Genomic DNA, 20943 nt, shown 5'->3' with positions numbered 1-20943 from the left:
CACTTGTAGCAGTTCGGCCCGAGCTTGCCCCTCCCCTTGCCGAGAGCCTTGACGACTGTTGCTAGCCGGCGCTGACTGGCCCCGCGGCAGTGCTGGGAACAAGCTCCCACAATTCCCTGCGCGCGGGGCTCGCCTTCTTTGCCGTCCCCGCCCACGACGCCCGGCCCGGAGGACCTGGAGCATGAGGGTCCCAGGCCCCTGTCACCTGAGGGAGGTGAGTCCTGTGGCGTCGTGATGCGGGAGGAGGCTAGAGCGAGCATGGGGATCCCGGGAGGTGGTGTTCCAGAGGAAGAGTTTCTCTACGCCCCCCGCCTGCCCATTCTCACCCTATCCAGTCCTTCGCTCTTTCTCATCCCCCCCCCCCCGCCCTCCTCCAGTTTTACTAGCCACCGCTGACCCCCACCTCTCGGGATAGCCGTCTCTGCCCCCTCCCTCCGGCGTCCCATGCCGCTCTCCTCGCTCCCCACCCCCAGTACGGCCAGCCCAGTGCCCTCATCCTCGTCTCCAGCGTAACCATCCCTCCTGTGTCCCTTTTGGGGCAAGCGTTTGTGTTAGACCGTGATTATACCGAGACAAATACGAAAACTGTCCCAACCGCGAGGAACTCTCTAGTCGCAGTGTCTTTTCTTGTCCCCTCATCCCCTAGGTAGCTATTAACACCTCTATCAGTTCGTTCCAACAAAAGATACGGAGGGATGTGCAAAATTAAATGACATGTTTCCCATTCCCACATAGCTCAAACTCTAGCAGAGTATGAAACACACAAATGTGTTACAGAATGATGAATAAGATGTGTATCAGAGAATTGAACAAACATTTAAAATGGGTGGGGGCATTTATGCTGGACTTTAAAAGATGGAAATAGATAAAGAATACATAAGCAAAAATTCCAGTGGAAGAGCATTCTGTACGTGGAGAAGAGGCGTTAATTGTTTAGATCTTACTTTCAAGGAAAACAAGGATTCCAAGATTCAGAGATGAGCGAGAGAACAGCCAATGCAAAGGGAAGCAGGCAATGGGATGTTGTTTGTGGGGAGTAGCAGGAAGGCCAGTGCAACTGGACAGTAGAAGGCATGGAGGGGAATGATGGGTAAGAAGCTAATGAAGATAGCGTGGAGCCAGGTTGTGAAGAGCAATTCGCTACTCACAAGTTGAGCTATATTTGATCTTAGAGGTAATAGGTGGCCGCTGGAATTTGCATGTTCAGACATGAGTTTGTACCTTGGCAGTTATGTGGAGGATAGATTGGGGTGGGAAGACCCTTGAGGCAGGAAGGCCAATAAGCAGGCTGCTGCAGTTGTCCTGGTAAACACTGAGTGGCAGAAAGGAAAATGATTTGAGTATAACACTGACGTGATTTTTTTTTTTTTTTTTTAGTAAAGATATATCCGTGTGATTGTTCTATTTATCTAGAGCTGCTGTATTGCCTTTCTTTACTACTGGGTCCAATCCTATCTTTCCAGCCTGTTTTTCTTTTTTCTCTGAAATGATACTGCATCTATCGTCTCCATTTCTTTTTTACTGGCTGTCCCTCATTCCTGGACTGCACTCTCTCTTCACCTCTGCCATATAGACACTTTTCTTCCTTCAAAATTAAACTTAAGTACTACCTTCTATATGAAGCCTTTCCCAATCACTCTTCTGTCAGTGCCCTCCAACCCAGAATACCTTACAATGAACTACTTTGTAAATATTTGCATTCTCTTTATTTTTATTCTGTATATATTTTTATACATATATATGTGGATCACAACAGGGTACTTTCACCTTTTTTTTTTCTCATTTTTTCCCCCTTTTTCATCTAATTTTTCTTATGATAAGCATAATAAATGTGGACATATATATAGAAGAATTGCCCATGTTTAACGTACATTGGATTACTTGCTCTCTAAGGGGGGGGGGTGACTATGGAGAAGGAAGGGAGAAAAATCTGGAACACAGCATTTTGCAAAGGAGAATATTGAAAATGCCTTTGCATGTATTTTGAAAATAAAAAGGTATTATTAAAAAAAAAAAAAAAAAAGTAGCCCTGGTCTAGATGAGGGATAATGAGGTTCTGGATTAGAGTTATGAAAGAGAAGGGGGAAATATACTAGAGGTATTGTGAAAATAAAAATTGTAAGATATGGGTAGGTTAATTGAGTAAGAGTGAAGAATCAGTGAAACAGAGATAGTGGACCTATTCGTAACTGCAAGTATAGTGATATCCTAAACAGTGATAGGTATGTTTGGAAGTGGGAGAACTTTGGGAAGAAAGATAATGAATTCTGTTTTGGCCCGAATGAGTTTGAAATGGTTATGGAACCATCTAATTTGAGATTTCAAGAAGCAGTTGGAGATTTGTGACTGTAGTTCAGCAGAGAGAGTAGGGAATGATACACATACAAATAATAATTGACTTGAATTTGACCATCAAATAAGATAATATATAGAGAAAGGAGCTCATAACAATCTTGGATGAACCCCACAGTTAAAGGTTGTAAAATGACTGAAGAACTTTCTTTTTCCAATATATTTTTATTTCATTAAATATTTCCCAATTTCATATTAAAAAATTAACATTCATTTAAAAATTTTTTGAGTTTCAAATTCACTTCCTCCTACTCAACCCCCATTCCCTGCAGAAGATAAGCAACATATCAATTATGAAATTGTAATGACAAAGGTCACTTTTAATGGGGTGACCAGTTCCTCCATTTGTCCTATTTCGTATTCTGCCTTAAGGTTCCCTTTTAATGGTTGAGATAAAGGTGTTATAGACATTCCTTAATGTCATTAGAATATCAGTAACCTCCATCTATGAGGTTATCCCCACCTAGGTCTCTGCATTATGTCATTGTTATTATTCCATAAAAGGCTTGCTGTCCTGATACTCTGGGCTAGACTCTTTGAGATGATAGTCTCCTCTAGCCCTGGCATCCAGTGGTCCCAGTATTTCTCTCCATTTAATAAACTATTGAATTGGTCTCTAATCTCTGTCTTGCTCAGTTTCTTTTGACATTATATTTGGAGGCCCCCCAGTGAGATAATTAGAAAATGAGCAGGATAAGAGATGAGACTTTGGGGGTCTCTGCCTTGGGCAGGGTGACTGCGAATCTGCACTTTTGGCCTGGAGAAGTCGGGCCCTCCTGGATTTCTTTCCAGAGCCTCCTGGAAAGAGAGCAATTTCCAGCCACAATAGCCTGATGGTAGACAACCCCATTTCGGCCACAGGAGAGTAAGTTTGTCTGGGTACCTTTTGGGGTACCATGTGGTTTTGTTTGTATGAATAACCGGATTCACCGGGTTGCACGGTTGTACGGTTGTCACTTTTGGGGTGCCCTTTTCTTGGGGTACCGGTTGGTTTGGTTGATTAGTGAGTAACCGGACGCGGGGTCACTTGGGGTGCCCTTTTTGGGGGTGCCATTTGCTTGGTTGATGAGTGGCCTACTGGATGCAGGGGGTCTCTACTGGAGTGTGATGGAATTTTGGACCAGATGCTTTGCTTGAGGAAACTCTTTCTGTCCAACTCTTTTCCAGAGACCTAGGTCGGGATAGCCTCATAGATGGAGGTTACTGATATTCTAATGACATTAAGGAATGTCTATAACACCTTTATCTCAACCATTAAAAAAGGGGATGGTCTTATGACCCATTAAAAGTGACCTTTGTCATTACAAAATCATGCAAAACATTTCTGTATTAGCTAGCCATTTTGAAAAAACAAAACAAAATCACAGGGAAAAAACACCAAGAAAAACAAAGAAATTTTTAAAAATGTAATTCATTCTGCACTTAGAGTTTATCAGTTCTGTCTCTGAAAATGGATAACTTTTTTCATCATGCATACTTTGAAATTTTCTTGCATTGTTGTCTTGATCAGAATAGTTAAGTCTTTCATATTTGATCATCCATATAATGTTGCTGTTACTGTATACAATGTTCTCCTGGTTCTACTCACTTCATTTTGCATCAGTTCATAAAGTTTTCCCAGGTTTTGGATGAAGAAATTTCAAAGAAACTGAGAAGTGGCTATTGTACAGATAATTGAGAGAACCAGGAAAAATTATCAAGAAGCAGAGGATGATCAGCACTGTTGCACATTGTAGGGAAAAGACCATTCAATGTCAATTAAGAGATAATTAGTAATTTTAGAGAAGGCAGTTTCAACTGAATAATGAAGTTGGATTTCAGATTCTAGAGGGTTTAGAAGAGAGCCTGAGGAAGTAGAAGTACTGAGGATAAATGGTTTTCTTAAGGAATTTATCTCTGAAGGAGAGAAAAATAATAGAAGATAGCTAGGAAGGTGGTAGATTCAAGAAAGCTTTTTTAAGGGTAGGGAAAGTATGGGAGCCTTTGTCAGCATCAGGAAAGGAGACTGTATTAGGGAGAGATTGAAATTAAAATGTGTGAATGATATTGAAAGCAATTTGCTTGAGAAGTCAGAGGGGCTAGGATCAAGGGTACATGTAGAAGGATTGACTTTGTAAAAAGGCTGTCTTTTTATCCAAAAATGGAGTCAAAAAGGAAGTAGTAGGAAAAAAAGTCTGAATATGGGGCTGACAAAGGGGAAGGAAAAGCTATTGGTTTATTTTGTTATTTTTATTTGTACGCATGTAAAGGTGAAGTCCTCAGCTTTAACAGTGGAGTGGAGGATGCCATGGGAAGTTTGAGGAGAAATTAGAAATTTGGGAGAGCTGATGAGAGAGAATAAAACAGATAATCTATTAGGGAGGAATAGAAATGCCTTGTTGCAGTGAGGACCCAGTTGGGATTTGTTGTTTTCAGCTCTGTCAGACTCTTTATGATCCTATTTGATGTTTTCTTGGCAAGGGTACTAGAATGGTTTGCCATTTCCTTCTCCAGCTCATTTTACAGATGAGGAAATAAAGTAAATAGGGTTAAATGACTTGTCCAAGGTCACACAGCTAGAGAGTATCTGGGGTCAGATTTGAACTCGGGAAGATTAATCTTCCTTATTCTAGGCCAGATACTCTATCCACTGGTCCAACAAGGTGCCCAGTTGGGATTAGATAACATAAATTTGTAGTTGAACCACTTGATATAATTTCATGATTTTCTTCATGCTCTGCTTATGTTAATAAGGTGAAAGGAGGAAGATAATTTAGGGCTGAAATTGATTGGTGATAAGACAGGGAAATAAGGGAATTGAGAATAGAAGACTAGGTGGAGGTAAGTTGGTTCACCAAAAGTTTGAGATAGGGGAAGAAGGAAAGTATTAGCCATTTCAGAGATAATAGCTTGGGAAAGAAGTGAGGTGTGGAATGAATGGAAGTCATGATAAGGATGAATATGGCTAGAGGTTAGAAGGCCTAAAGGTAGAGTGATAAAAAATTATCCTCAGATAAATTACTTTCAGATTTTGTGAATAAGAAACACTTATGGCAAAGCTAAGGTTCAGACAACTTCTGTGTATCTTAACTGGAATGGAGGAATAAGTTATGAGAATAGAAAAGACTGAAGAACTTGGAAGCTATCACTTTTTATGCTGAGAATGGGGAAATGAGATAAAGAAAAGAGAATATGAGCTAGGCACTAAATCTTTTGAAGAAGAAAAGAGAATGTCCTGGGGTTCTGATGGGGTGAACTTAACTTAGATACTCTGTTCAGGTTTGAGGCTGAATGAATTGAAGCATTCCTGGATCATTAAGCAGTTAAAAGTTAGCCATATCATAGAAAATCCAGCATATCTTAGCATAGTTATATATTGCTCAAAATTATATATGGCTTCCTTCCATATGGAAACACATTTGCTTAGTAGATGAGTTGAAGATTTTAGGATCTTGGGACATCTGCCAAGTGTGAAAGACCTCAACTCTATAGGCAGGTGGCTCTTTTTATGCCTTTAGCTGACCTGAAAGCCTATGTCACTATTGTAGGATACTACTAGGAAGATATCTTATGGGAAGTGGAGTTTGAACCTCATCCTCTCTACCAACCAAGTCCTGGGGATAGACTTGTCACTTTTCAGAGAGAAATTAGCCTAACTTATATTGGGAGTGGGGATAGCAGTAACTCTAGGTTCTATATAGATAATATAGAGATTTTAAGGACCTCACAATCTGGGGTGGGGGAAAGAGGGCAGGGATGACATCTAAACACTTATGTACCAACTGGATATATAGAGGGTAAGTTGGAAAGTCTCATAGGGGAAGCATTAAGATTAAAAGCTAGAAAGGATTTCTTGTAGCTGAGAGACTGAAGGAAGCCAGGAAACCTAAGATATAGAGATGAGCTAGAAGAGAATTTTAGATCTAGGGAGTAGCTGGGGAAAATACTTGGGAAGGTAGAATGCCATGTTCAAGGAATAGCAAGGAGTGATGGGATCACAGTAAGTGGAGGAAGGGGAGAATAGTGTGTATGAAGAATGAAAAGATAGGAAAGGGTGATGTTATGAAGGACTTCAAAAGCCCTTCAGTATTTTATATTTGATCCTGGAGGTGATAAGAGCTACTGACATTTATTGAATAAGGGGAAGACATGGTCAGATTTGTACTTGCTAACTGAATAAAGGATGGACTAGAAGACTAATCAGCAGACTATTGCAATAATGTTTGTGAGGACCTGCACCAAGGTGGTGGCAGTCTCTGAGTAGAAAAGGAGAAATATTATGAACATAGAAATGATAGGACTTGGCAACTGTTTGGTTATGGGCAGTGGGAGAGAGTGAAGAGTAGAGGATGACACCTGGGTTTTGAGCTTGAGTAATTGGGAAGATGGTAGTTTCTGTGACAGTAATAGGAAATTAGGAAAATAGGAAGTAGAGGAGGGTTTGGGAAAAAAAGATAATAAGTTCAGTTTTTGGACATTTTGAATTTAAGATGCCTCAAAACATCTGGTTTAAGAAGTCCTGTAGGCACTTGGAGATGCAAGATTGGAGGTCAAGTGAGAAATTAGGGCTGTTCAAATATATCTGAAAAGAATAAGCACAAAAATTTTAATTGAATCATTGGAATTGATGAGAACACCAAATGAAGAGAAGAGAAAAAGCTGAGGATAGAGCTTTGTTAGAGAAAATATACCTAATCCTCGAAAGAGTATTGTGGTAAGCGGTGTAATAGAGAAAGAGCCATGTCTCAGTGCCAGACTATGGAAAGAATGAGAAATAAAGAGGTTTAAGTAGGCATTCCAGAGTATATAGTACATTAAGTGGGCAGATCTGGAGTGAACATTATGGGAATAGATTGAATGGATGGAAGACAATTTACCACTGTAAATTGAGTATGGGAAATAGAATTTCTATATTGAAAGGCTTCAAAAATCACTGAATTAAGGAGATGAGAGTTTGTTATCCATAGAGCAATACAGTCCAGGCAGAATATATATCCATGAAACCATAATGTGAATGAGATTGGACAAAGCAGAGGCAATCTGAGGAAAAGGAGGACCATTGCAAAATACCTATTGCTTTTAAAAGATTTTTGCCTTTTTTGGGAGGGGGAATCCCTGAACTCTTTCAAGATATCTTAGGGTGGAGCAGCTGGGTGGTGCAGTGGATAGAGCACCAGCCCTGACGTTAAGAAGATTGGAATTCAAATCTGATCTCAGACACTTAACTCTTCCTAGCTGTGTGACACTGGGCAAGTCACTTAATCCCAACTGCCTCGTCAAAAAAAAAAAAAAAAAAAAAAAAGATATCTTGGGGTTAACTGGCTAGATTTCTTAAGAACCATGCCTTAAACCAAAACTACTGATTCTCCTTGGTCACCAATAGGTCCCAGGCCTAGTCTATTTGGTCATGGTTTGGGTCCTGACTTGAGTAATTGGGAAGATGGTTTGTATCAGATTGAATGTAAATAGAAATCATTTTTGCTTTGGTCAAAAACCCTGAGATTTTTCCCCCTTCCAGATATATTTGTTTATTTAGATTTGGTTGGGGAGGAGAGCCAGGTAAAAGTGGTTATTCTTTGCATCAATAGCTATCTAGCCTTAATCTCTGAATGGGTGCAGCTTCAGTCAAACTGAGACTTGTCGACCTTTACTTAAAAAGGCCAGGGTCTCCCATCATATCTAGGGATTTGTATCTGGCCACTAACTCAGATGGATGTGGAAGGGAAAGTGAAGGAGGTAACCTTGCACAGTGCTCCCTCACTTAAATCCAATTCACTTGCATGTCATGGCATCACTTTCCTGAGACCTTGGTCATTTTCAAGAATAAAGAACAATAACTTAAGGGAGCAAGGGAAAATGTGAGAATCTGGCAAAAGAGACAGGAGTATCTTTAGGCACACAGCTTTCCCCAGAAATTTCATAATGAAAAGGAGAAGAGAGATGTGAATGTGGATATAATAAGCAGATAAAGAGAAGTCTTTTTTAGATTTGGGCAGATTTAAATATATTTGCAAGCAGATAGGAAGGAGCCATTGTCAAGCAAAGGCAAAGAAAAGAGACATGGATTGTTGTGTTTAAGGAACAGCAAGGACAACTCCATGCATGAAAGGAGTGTATAATTAACGTAGAATAGTAGATTGGAGACAGATTGTGAAAATCTAGGCATATCAGAGGTCCAAGACTTGAATATGGAAACAAACAAAAAAAATGGTTAGTTGCCAAGAGAAGAATAAAGGATTGCAGGACTGGAAGTCATGATGATGCAGAGGAACAAGTTTAGTGTGGATGAGTCATGTGGAAGGATAGAAGTTGAAGCTAAAGAGTACTATACTGGAATTCAGGAGTTGATGCTATTCTGAGATGGTAAGATCCAAGGCATAGCCATGATTTGAAATGGGATGTACAAGGTTGTTGGAGTTGAGGTTGAAAAATTTTATAACCATTTGTTAAAGGCAGTCATTAACGTGAGATATTGAATATTAATACTTGATAAACTTTGAAGTGTTATATAAATCTCAACTGTCATCACCCACATCATCTTCATTGTTATTTTTATGGAAGGAAAGTGAGTGGAGAGGAGGATTAGGAGGTAGGTGCTAAAGTCATTCAAAAGTTCAAAGTCCCGGTGGTTGGTCTGCTGATTTCAGCAATAGTGATAGAAAGTAGTATAGAGATTTCATAGATGTCAAAAGAGGAAAAGCTATAGCAGGTTGGAGCTAAAAGTATGTTGTAGATTCCAATTTTCCCAGCAATTTTTGTCAAATAGTGAATTCTTATCCCCCAATGTGGTAGTTTTCTGGAGGCAGCCTTAGTCTCAATTGAAATAAATAATTACTCCAAAATCGCAGCCAGGTGTTAAAAAGTGCAAATGTTTATTTCTCCTTCCAAAATAGCACGGTTAGTTGAGGCCTAATTCTCTGCTTGGCTCCAAGAGATCTTGCAGCTTTGTCCTTGGCTTCTGCCTCTGCTTTCTTCAGCCTCCAGTCAGCACCAAGTTGGAAGATGCAATGAATCTCTTGCCTTGAAGATGGGGCTTGTGGGTTCCAAGAGCTCTCTCCGACTCCAAGTAAAACTCTTCTCTCAAGCTCCCAGAGTTTCTAGTAACTCTTCAAGTAACTAACTCAAGTCAGAACCCAAGCTCCAAGAGCTCCCTCTATATATGTGATCTCCCAAAGGCTAACTCCGCCTTCCGGAGGGAGAGGGATTCTGGGTTATCTCCCAGAGTGCTCTCTGGCCCTAAGGGAGGTGTGAATTCGGTTATCTCATTCTATACCCTGACTCTCCCAAACGTGTGAACTCCATTGAGTACTTAGATACTTATGAGCTCTCTAAAGGTGTGAACACAAGCATTGTTTCTATCAGTTCCACTTAGTACCTTGTTTCAAGTTCTGGCCCAAAATATCTCTTTCTAAGATCAAATCAATCACACTGAACCATGCCAAACCAGATAACTATTGTCTCTATCAACTCCAGTGTCTTAACACTTTGTAAAGATTCCAACACCCCAAACTGAGGTCTTTGGGTTTATCAAACACTAGATTGCTATAGTTATTGACTGTTTTGTCTTGTGAACCTAACCTATTTCAGTGACCAACTTCTCTATATTTTAGCCAGTTTCAGATGGTTTTGATGACTGCTTCTTTATAATATAGTTTTAGATCCGGTACAGCTAGGCCACCTTCATTTGCTTTTTTTTTTTTTTTCATTAATTCCCTTAAAATTCTTGACCTTTTGTTCTTCCAGATGAATTTTGTTGTTATTTTTTCTGGATCAGTAAAATAGTTTCTTGGGAGTGAACGAGATGAGGGTGAGATCTTTCAAGACAGTTGTGAAAATCGAGTAAGGTTTCATCTACTTCAGAGTTTGAGTAGGCCTGAAGGACTTTAAGCATTGAGTCAAGGGCATACTTAAGTCCCCTTCCTGCTATCCTCTTATGACATCAGTGTCTCCCTATTTCAGTCAAATATGGGCAACTATGTACTTATTGGTCAAGTTCAATTTCTTGGGTAGTTCCCGAGTTTAGAATGTAAGATCCTCAGCCAATAAGGATGAGGGTCAGTGGTGGGAGGGAGAGGGTATTTGCATTAGGGATTAAAAGTGTTGACCCTCCCCCCACCACGGTGGTTCCTCCCTTTGATTGTCTGATGGATGGGATGCCCAGAATGTATAATAAACTTTGCTTTGCTTCTAAAGATCTCTCCAGCTTTTTTTTTTTATTAAATAGTGACCCCTCACCATTTCTGAACCACACAGGAGTTTGAGTGATATAGCACTAAATAACTAAATTAGTTTAGGTAGTATTGTCATCTTTATTATATTCGCTCGACCTATCAGAGAACATTTGAATATCAGTGAGCTCTTAATTGTCATATCTAATGCACAGTTAACGGGAACATATTTGTCTTCATTTTTCTTCACCTCTTTGCAGTATTTGACACTGTTGATCACCCTCTCTCCTTTCTCTGCAAAACATTTTATATTTTATAGTGATTTACTAGTAATACATTTATAATAATAGCTAGTAACATGTTCAGTATATTAGTTCATTTGATCAGAAGTTCAGCAGTCATTTATTATATATCTTCTGTGTTCTAATTACTGTGCTAAATTCAGGGTATACAAATCTAGGGCTGTTGAATCTTAGAATCCTTTTCTTCAAGCCTGTTCTCTGGTATCATTTAGAAGCCCTTCTGATCACTCTTGTTAATGCTGTCTTTCATCTTAAATTTTCCTGTATCGTATTTCGCTTTACATGTTTGTATTCCTCAGAATATGAGCTCTTTTTTCTTTATTGTCTTTGTATATCTAGAAAAGTGTCTAGAACTAGAAAGTCAAAGCATAGACCCAATTTTATAGTCCTATGGGCATAATTTCATATTGTTCTCCAGAATGATTGTACCAGTTCACAACTCCACTAGCAGTTTATTAGTATTTTTTCCCATGTCCTCTCAAGCATTTGCCATTTCTGATAGGTATGAGGTAGTATCTCAGATTTGTTTTAATTTGCGTTTCTCTACTAGTGACTTAGATCCTTTGTATGACAATTGATAGCTTTGATTTCTTGTTCTGAAAACTATTCATATTCTTTGACCATTTATCAATTGGAAAATGACTCTTATTTTTTTATAAATTTGACTCAGTTCCCCTATATATTTGAGAAATGAGGGCTTTATATAAGAGAAACTTGAAAAAAATTTCCTAGTTTCCCATTTCCCTTTTAATCTTGACTGCATTCGTTTTATTTGTGCAAACCCTTTTTAATTTAATGTAGATCAAAATAATCTATTTTATATCCTATAATGTTCTCTATCTCTTCTTTAATCATAATTTCTTCCGTTATCTATAAATCGGACAGGGAAAATATTCTGTGCTTCCCTAATTTGCTTATAGTGTCACTCTTTATGACTAAATCATGTACCCATTTTGACTTTATATTGATATATTGTGTAAGATGTTGCTTTCTGCTAAACTGCTTTCCCAAGCAATTTTTGTCAAATAGTGATTACTTGTCCCAAAATATTGACTCTTTGGCTTTGTCAAACACTAGATGGTGTTTATTTGGTGGTAATTCTGAGTGGTTGAGTTACATGTAGTCATTAACTACTATGCATGATGTAACTAATCTATACTATTGATCCATTATTCTATTTCTTAGCCACTACCAGTTTTGATGATTACCACTTTGTAATACATATTGAAATCTGACAACAAAGCCACCTTCTACAGTCTTTTATATTTTTTCATTGATATCTTGATAAAATTCAACTTGTATTCTTTTAGATAATTTTTTTTTTTTAGCTCTATAAAATAGTTTTTTTGGAAGTTTGATTGGTATGACACCAAATAAGTAAATTAATTTGGGTAGACCGTTGGTTCTTAAAATTATTTCTCTCATGTAGATTAGGGCTCAAATCTAGCTAAACTGAGCCAACATTCTCTTCCAACAATTTAAAAATAATGCCTCAAATAAAATTTTGGAGTGTTAGAGCCAACAAAACATCATGGTGAGAAATATTTCTGGCCTAAGAAAACTTAAGCGGTTGGCAGAAGAAATCTTTGACCCCAGGGTGGAGACCTGTTTAGAACTCCGTGTATGTAGTGGTGGCAACAGCATCTGCAACATCAGCAGTAGCTTCAGGATCTCTCAGCCCAGATTCATGACAGGGTTGGATAACTGATAAAAGTTTATAGGGGATCTTTTACTAGTATTGGATACAGCTGGCACTGATTGGCAACACTATTGTCCACATGAAGTTCTGGGTTGTAGTTCCAGGGCATAGAGGAGCGCTGATGGTTGGTCACTTTGGAGCTGGGGCCCTGGTCACAGTTACAAAGCAAAGAGGATCTCTAGTGTTTGTGGCTGGTTGCCTCGGCCCGCGAGGCATTGTGTGGACCCTGGAAGAAAAGAGAGATAAGGGCAAGAGAGAGGGGACACGCAGAATGGAGGCAAGACAAATCCATCTGATCAAGCCTCATTTTAATGGGTGCAATAGTACAGATATATATAGCAGTAGAAAAGGAGGCAGGGTTGTGAAAACACAGTATAGGGTGGGGGTCCTAGACAAAGGGTTGGTATCCTGCCCAAGGATGAGCTGCTCAGGTGTCTCTGGGTCTTAGGAAGCTCTATGATGTGATTAGGGGATGCCTAGATACCTGCCTATTCAAAGTTAGGACAGTGCTTGGTCATGTAGGATGTGATTAGGAGATTCCTCCATGATATGATTAGGAGATTCCTATTCAAGGTCTTTTGGAATGTGGCATTATCACCTGTAGATTAGTGCCAGCTCCCTACAGCTGGTCCTGTGGACCAGGAAGCTTCTTAAGCTTTCCTAGTTTCTCTCAAAAACAACATGAAATCAAACCTCTCAATAGAGTCTTATAGACTGGACAGAGCCTATGAAGAGACAGGATGGTTCCAGCTCATGACAAGTTGGAAGGACTTCAAGAAAGGTGAGTCTCATTAAGGTGAAAGGATGCACAGTTTAGCTCAGAGAGCGTCCAAAAAAGTGAATGGAAAGGTCTTCATCACAGCACAGATCAACAACCACGGCCCTTGATCCTGTTTGAATAGAAAATTGATAGAGGAGACCAGTGGGGCACTCTTCAGTCCCAACACAGAATGTAAATTACCAGCCCTCAAAATCGAGCAATCTCCAGTGCTGTGAGCAAGTCACCAAACACAAGGAGCCTTTGTGCTCAGAGCTAAAGCTGCACAAGAAGCTTGACAGTGCCCCTTTGTTCCCCAGGAGCAGAGTTCAAATTTAAAAGTCACAAAATGGGGGAAAGGGGGAGAAGAAAGAAAATGAACAAGAAACAAAAAGGAACTTTGATCATAGAAAGATATTGTGATGACAGATAAGGCCAAAATATCATCATAGAAGAGAACAAAATGCCTGCATGCAAAACCTCAAAGAGGGGGAAATGAGTTGGTCTCAAGCCCAAGGAGCCTTTTTAGAAGAACTCATAAAGGATTTTAAAAGTCAGATAAGAAAAGTAGAAGAAAAATTGGGAAAAGAAATGAGAGGTATGTGAAAGTCAAAAAGCTTGGAAAATGAAAACAATTCATTTGAAAATACATTTGGACTAGACTTGCAGCCAAAAATATCATATCCTGTCAATGAACTTGCAGATTTTCAAGATTTTTTATCAAACTTGAACTTAACAGAAAATTTAACATATAAAAGCCAATATAAAAATCAGTTTAGGGAACTTAACATGGACAAATTGGTTTTTTGTTTGTTTGTTTGTTTGTTTTTTTTAATATAGCTTTTTATTTACAAAACATATGCATGGGTAATTTTTCAACACTGACCCTTGCAAAACCTGTTCCAACTTTTCCCCTCCTTCCCCTCATCCCCTCCCGTAGATGGCAGGTAGTATATGTTAAATCTAATATATATACATATTTATACAGTTATCTTGCTGTACAAGAAAAATCGAATCTTGAAAGAAAAAAAAAAGCCTGAGAAGGAAAACAAAAATGCAAGCAAACAATAACAGAGAAGGAGTGGAAATGCTATGTTGTGGTCCATCGGCATCGCCTATAGTTCTCTCTCTGGGTATAGCTGATTCTCTTCATTACTGAACAATTGAAACTGGTTTGAATCATCTCGTTGTTGAAGAGAGCCACATCCATCAGAGTTTATCATTGTTTAATCTTGTTGTTGCCATGTATAAGGATCTGTTGATTCGGCTCATTTCACTTAGCATCAATTCATGCAAGTCTCTCCAAGCCTCTCTGAAATCACCCTGCTGGTTATTTCTTACAGAATAATAATATTCCATAACATTCATATACCATAATTTATTCAGCCATTCTCTAATTGATGGGCATCTATTCAATTTCCAGTTTATAATATCTTCGACAAAGAGAAGATCTAACTCAGTTCCAGTTGATCAGTGATGGACAGAAGCAGCTACTCCCAAAGAGGGAACACTGGGAAATGAGTGTGGACTGTTTGTATTTTTGTTTTTTTTCCCAGGTTGTTTTTACCTTATGAATCCAATTCTCCCTGTGCAACAAGAGAACTGTTTGGTTCTGCACATATATATTGTATCTAGGTTTTACTGTAACATATTTAACATGTATAAGACTGCTTGCCATCTAGAGGAGGGAGTGGAGAGAGGGAAGGGAAAAGTCGGAACAGAAGTGAGTGCAAGGGATAATGTTGTAAAAAATTGCCCAGGCATATGTTCTGTCAATAAAAAGTTATAATAATAATAAAAAAATCCAGTTTCTAATCACTACAAAAAAGGGCTGCCACAAACATTTTTGCACATACAGGTCCCTTTCCCTTCTTTAAGATCTCTTTGGGATATAAGCCCAGTAGTAACACTGCTGGATCAAAGGGTATGCACAGTGGACAAACTTTAAACATGGACAAATTGTTATTTTTACATAGGAAATGTATATTATATATTTAAGATTCACATCAACAATAGAATAGCTCAAAAGAAAGTGGCATAATTAAGGTAAAAACAGTAATCATATTATATAAATGACATGTAGAGGAATAATAGACACAGAGGCATTAGAGGGGGGAGGAATTCTGAAAACCTAATCACATTGGGAATGTATTTATAGGTAACACTCCCTATATACTATGATGGGTATAATACCCTCAAATATCTATAAAGAAATAAGTGGGGAGGGATGGGCAGACCCGGAAGCAAAGGATATGGGAAGAAGACAAGGGAGGAATCCTTAGGTGGGGGGAGTTTAAGTAATAGCAAGGGCAACTTATAGAGCAGAATATAATTAAAAAATCAGCAGGGATAGGAAAGATGTGTGTGTATGTGGGGGTGTGTGTGTGTGAATGATTGTGTGTGTATGTATTATACATGTCTACATGTATACATAAATATATCTTTATATTTAACTGCAGCTTGCTTGAGGGTGGGAGGGATAAAAGGAGGAAAAAAGAGTAAGATGAATAAGATATATAGCAGAAAACCAAAGAACAATTTACAAGGAAGTAAAGAAAAAATGGACATTCATTAATATAATTAATTCTACTAATATATATATATATATATATATATATATACTTTCTTGATCTGGTAATTTGGTATATATTTTGAATCCTCCCTGATGTTCATATGGGCATGACAATGTTCTCTCTCTCTCTTTTTTTTTTAACCTTATTTTGTTTAATATTCCTTTTCTGTTTTTTTTTCAAATAAAATAAATTTTAACAAAATTTTAAAAATACAATTGGCAAATGTAAAAAAAAAAAATTACCAAAGAAAACACCATCTTTAAAAGTGGAATTAATGAAATAGAAAAGGAGATACAAAAGATAACTGAAGAAAATCATACGTTGAAAAATAAAATTGAGCAAATTGAATCAACTATCCAGCAAGACTTGAGCATAATCTTTCAGGGGAGGAAATGGATCTTCAGTGAAGTGAGGGTCTTTCAATTATATCTAAGGAAAAGACCAGAACTAAGCAGAAAATTTGATCTTCAAACACAGGACTCAAAAGAAGCATAAAAAGGGAAATAGGAAAGAAAAAAACATATTAAAGTTAAAAAAAAAAAAGTTAAAAGAGATAAAGAAGGAAGGTACATCTTGTTAAAAAGTACCATAGACAATGAAGTAATCGCAGTGCTAAATATATATGCACCAAGTAGTACAGCATCCAAATTCTTAGAGAAGTTAAGTCAGTTACAGGAAGAAATAGAAAACAAAACTATACTAATGGGGGAGTTCAACTTCCCCCTTTCAGAATTAAATACATCTAATCACAAAATAAACAAGAACACAGTTAATGAGGTTAATAGAATCTTAAGAAAACTTAGATGATACACCTTTGGAGAAAACTGAAGGGGGATAGAAAGGAATTTACTTTTTTCTCGGCAGTACGTGGAATGTATACAAATTTGACCATTAGAGTATAAAAATCTCACAATGAAATATAGAAAGGCAGAAATAATAAATTCATAATTTTCAGATCATGAAACAAAAATTAATACAATAAAGGACTAGGGGAAAATAAACCAAAGTAGGCTAAAAACGAATTGGAAATGAAACAGTTTAATTCTATTTTTTTTTTTTTTTTATTTTTTTTTTTTTTTTATTTAATAGCCTTTAATTTACAGGATATATACATGGGTAACTTTCCTAAAGGCCTAAATGGCAGGATGACCAGTAGATGTTAAATATATTAAAATATAACTTAGATACACAATAAGTATACATGACCAAAACATTATTTTGCTGTACAAAAAGAATCAGACTCTGAATTATTGTACAATTAGCTTGTGAAGGAAATCAAAGATGCAGGTGTGCATAAATATAGGGACTGGGAATTCAATGTAATGGTTTTTAGTCATCTCCCAGAGTTCTTTTTCTGGGTATAGTTAGTTCAGTTCATTACTGCTCCATTAGAAATGATTTGGTTGATCTTGTTGCTGAGGATGGCCTGATCCATCAGGACTAGTCATCATCTAGTATTGTTGTTGACGTATATAATGATCTCCTGGTCCTGCTCATTTCACTTAGCATCAGTTCGTGTAAGTCTCTCCAGGCCTTTCTGAAATCATCCTGAAACAGTTTAATTCTAGAGATTGAATGGTAAAAACAACAAATCATAGAAACAATCAATAATACCCAGGATAATGATAACATATTAAAACTTAGGGGCAGAAGCCAAAACAGTTTTTTGGGGAAATTTTACTTTAAATGCCTATGTGAATAAAATAGAGAAAGAGGAGATAAATGAATTGGTCATACAATGCAAAAAGAATAAATTAAAGCCTCCTCAATTAAATATCAAATTGGAAATTCTAAAAAATCAAAAGAGAGGAATAAAATTAAAATTAAAAAAAGCTATTATTATTAAAGCTAAGAGTTGTTTTTATGAAAAAACCAACAAAATAAATAAACCTTTGGATAATTTGATTAGAAAAAGAAGTCAGGAGGACCTGAATTCAAATGTGATCTCAGTCACTTAACACTTCCTAGCTGTGTGATCCTGGGCAAGTCACTTAACCCCCATTGCCTCAGCCAAAAAAAAAAAAAGCTTAGATATCATGTTTCAAGAAATTGTCGAGGAAAACTGTTCTGATATCTTAGATCCAGAGGTATAATAGAAAATAAAAGAATACATTGATCACCTCCTGAAAGAGATCCCAAAATGAAAACTCCCTAGAATAGTATAGCCAAATAAAGAGAATACTTCAAACAGCCAGAATATTATGGAGCCACAGTCAAAATAACACCAGATTTAGTGTCTTTCATAGGAATGCTTAGTTATATTATAGAAAGCAAAAGAGCTAAGATTATAATCTTTGCAGGAGAGAAGAGTTCCTAGAGTACCCTAGATCCAGGAGAACGAAGAGAGGTGAAGTTGCAGCTGCCAGAAGGACCATAGAGAGCAAGAGAATTTGCAGGACAGTGTGGCTAGGGGGCCCTAGCCATAGCTTGGGGATAGAGAGAACTGCTCATGGTTAGACCCTGGATAGAGCTCAGAAAATAACAGAAGGACCTGAGGCCTGGAACATTCTTCCCCCATTCCAGTAACAGAATTGATTACAATATATAGTTATCAAAGATTTTTTGGACTACCTCACAGTTGTGACCAAAAAAAAAAAGTCTTGATAGAATAATACAAGAAATTTTTAAGGAAAAATTTCCCTATGATTTTAGAAGATGAGAGTAAAGTAAAAGTAGAAATAGGAAAAAAAAACCATCACCTGAAAGGAATCCCAGGATGAAAATTTAGAGCACTATCGTAGTCAAATTTCAAAGCTTCAAACTTAAGGAGAAATTAATGTAAGCAATAAGGGAAAAAAAAATTTAATATTATGGAGCTGTGATTACACAAGATCTGGCAGTTCTATATTAAAAGACTGTAAGTCTTAGACTGTAATATTTTGAAGAACAAAAGACCTGGTGTTGGGACCAAAAATAATTTACCCTCCACAATTGAATATAATTCTGAACAAATGGGGGGGGGGAGGGGGAGGATGCTCAACAAACTGAAAGACTTTTAAGCATTAGTGGCAAAAAGACCAGAACTCAGTGGGAAATTTGGTATATAAGATTCAAGAGAAACATAATGTAATATTAAAGATCAATTATAAGAGTCTAAATAAGATCAAACTATTTACTTCTTATATGTGAAAATATCATCAGTACCCTTTATGACTTACCCTTACTCGGGTAGTTTGAAAGAAAGACTTGGGCTGAGCTGAGTAAAATAGATTAATTCTAAAAATCAAAACTGAGTAAGGAGAGATAAAAAGAGGCAATTATCTCATATATGAGTCACAAAAGGAAAAATTGATATACAAGAAGCAAGTGGAGGAGGAGGAGGAGGAAGGCTGGTAGAGTTGGAATCTTATTCTCATCAAAACTGGGTTAAAGAGAAAACTATATTCTAAATATATTCTTTCTGGCTGTTTGAAGTATTTTCTCTTTGATTTTGGAGTTCTTAAATTATCTTTCCTTGATCTATATTACAAATTAGCTGTTCCCCCCCCCCCCCCCTCAATGAGCTAGTTCACTTTTTCATCTGTTTTTCCATCGTTTAAAATTTTTTAAATTGTTTCTTGATGTCTCATGGAATCATTAGCTTTCACTTGTCCAGTTCTTTTTAAGGAGATCAAGCTATTAATTCTTTTTTTATAACTTGTTTGCATCCTATTTTTCCCCAGTTATTCTCTGTGTGACCAGAATAGTTATTCCCTATCATTATCTCTTTCTTTAACTTTTCCAGGAATTCTTGTTAGGCTTGGATCCAATTCAGCAATTGTTTTTGAGGCTTTTTTCCCCTTGTAGCTATTTTCACATTGTTTTCTTCTAAGTTTGACTTGGTCTTCCTTGTCACTGTAGTAAGTTTTTTTTTTTTTTTAATTTCAAATTTTTTTTTTTTGTGGTTGTTCATTTTTTTTTTTTTTTTTTTTACATATTTCTGTGAGTCATGTTGGGAGAGAAAAATCAGAACAAAAGGGAAAAGCCACAAGAAAGGGGGGAAAAAAGTGAAAACAGTATGCTTTGATCTCCAACAAAGTTAAAGCTAAAATTAATTAAATTAAAAGAGATGAACAGGGAAACTACTATATGTCACCAGTATTATTCAATACTGTTTTAGAAATGCTAGCAATAGCAATAAGAGAAGAAAAGGAAATTGAAGCAATCAGAATGGGAAATGAGGTAATAAGCTATCACTTTTTGTATATGATTTGATGATACAGTTGGAATATCCTAAAGATTCAACTAAAAAACTAGTGGAAACAATAACTTTAGTAAAGTAGTAGGGTATAAAATAAACCCTCATAAATTATTAGCGTTTTTATATATTGCCAATAAAATCCTTTAAGAAGCTATAGCAAGAAATACTTCATTTAAAATAATTGTAGATAAAATACCTGAGAGTATATCTGCCAGAACAAACCCAGGAACTATATGAACACAATCATAAAACATTCTTTATACAAATGCAGTTAGATGTAAATAATTAGAAAAATATTATTTGTTCATGAGTAGGCAAAGCCAAAATGATAATTTTATCTGACTATTCAATTTGAATGCCATTTATTCAATGCCATTTCAATTCAGTTTACTAAAAATTATTTTACTGAGTTAGGAAAAAAAAAACAATAAAATTCATTTGGAAGAACAAAGGGTCAAGAATTTTAAAGAAACTAATAAAAAAATATAAAAGAAGTAAGTTTGGCAGTACCAAATCTTAAACTATATTATGAGGTGGTAAATATCTAAACTATATGGTTCTATTTAAGAAATAGGAGGGTAGATAAAAAAAAGATTAGAGAAATACAGATTAAAATAACTGAGGAATCACTTATACTTATCAGAAATGACAAATGCTAGAGGAGATGAGGAAAAAATAGCTATACTAATAAATTGTTAGGTGGAATAGTGGAGTGGTCCAATCATTTTGTAGAACAATTTGGAACAGTGTCCAAGGGGCTATAATATTGTGCATATCTTTTGATTCAACAAGACTATTACTAGATGTTTATTCCAAAGAGATCAACAGAAAGGGAAAAGGACTCTATATGTACAGAGATATTTATAGCAGCTTTTTTTGTGATAGTAAAGGATTGGAAATTGAGGAGATGCTCATCATTTGGGAAATGGTTGT

The 20943-nt window shown here is 36.9% G+C and overlaps 1 protein-coding gene across 1 annotated transcript in view; it reads left to right on the top strand.

Moving 5' to 3' along the window:
• Nucleotides 1–30: 30 nt before the first annotated feature.
• Nucleotides 31–20943, top strand: part of TECPR2 (tectonin beta-propeller repeat containing 2) — a 135855-nt gene continuing 114942 nt past the window's right edge. Inside the window, exon 1 of the mRNA XM_031953215.1 lies at nucleotides 31–214. The gene's annotated coding sequence lies outside the window, so the exon portion shown is untranslated. The remainder of the gene's footprint in view (nucleotides 215–20943) is intronic.

The sequence above is a fragment of the Sarcophilus harrisii genome, chromosome 2 (assembly GCF_902635505.1).
Source record: "Sarcophilus harrisii chromosome 2, mSarHar1.11, whole genome shotgun sequence".
Lineage (NCBI taxonomy): Eukaryota > Metazoa > Chordata > Mammalia > Dasyuromorphia > Dasyuridae > Sarcophilus > Sarcophilus harrisii.
Note: the sequence above shows the minus strand (reverse complement) of the source record. Positions and strands in the feature narration are given on the sequence as shown.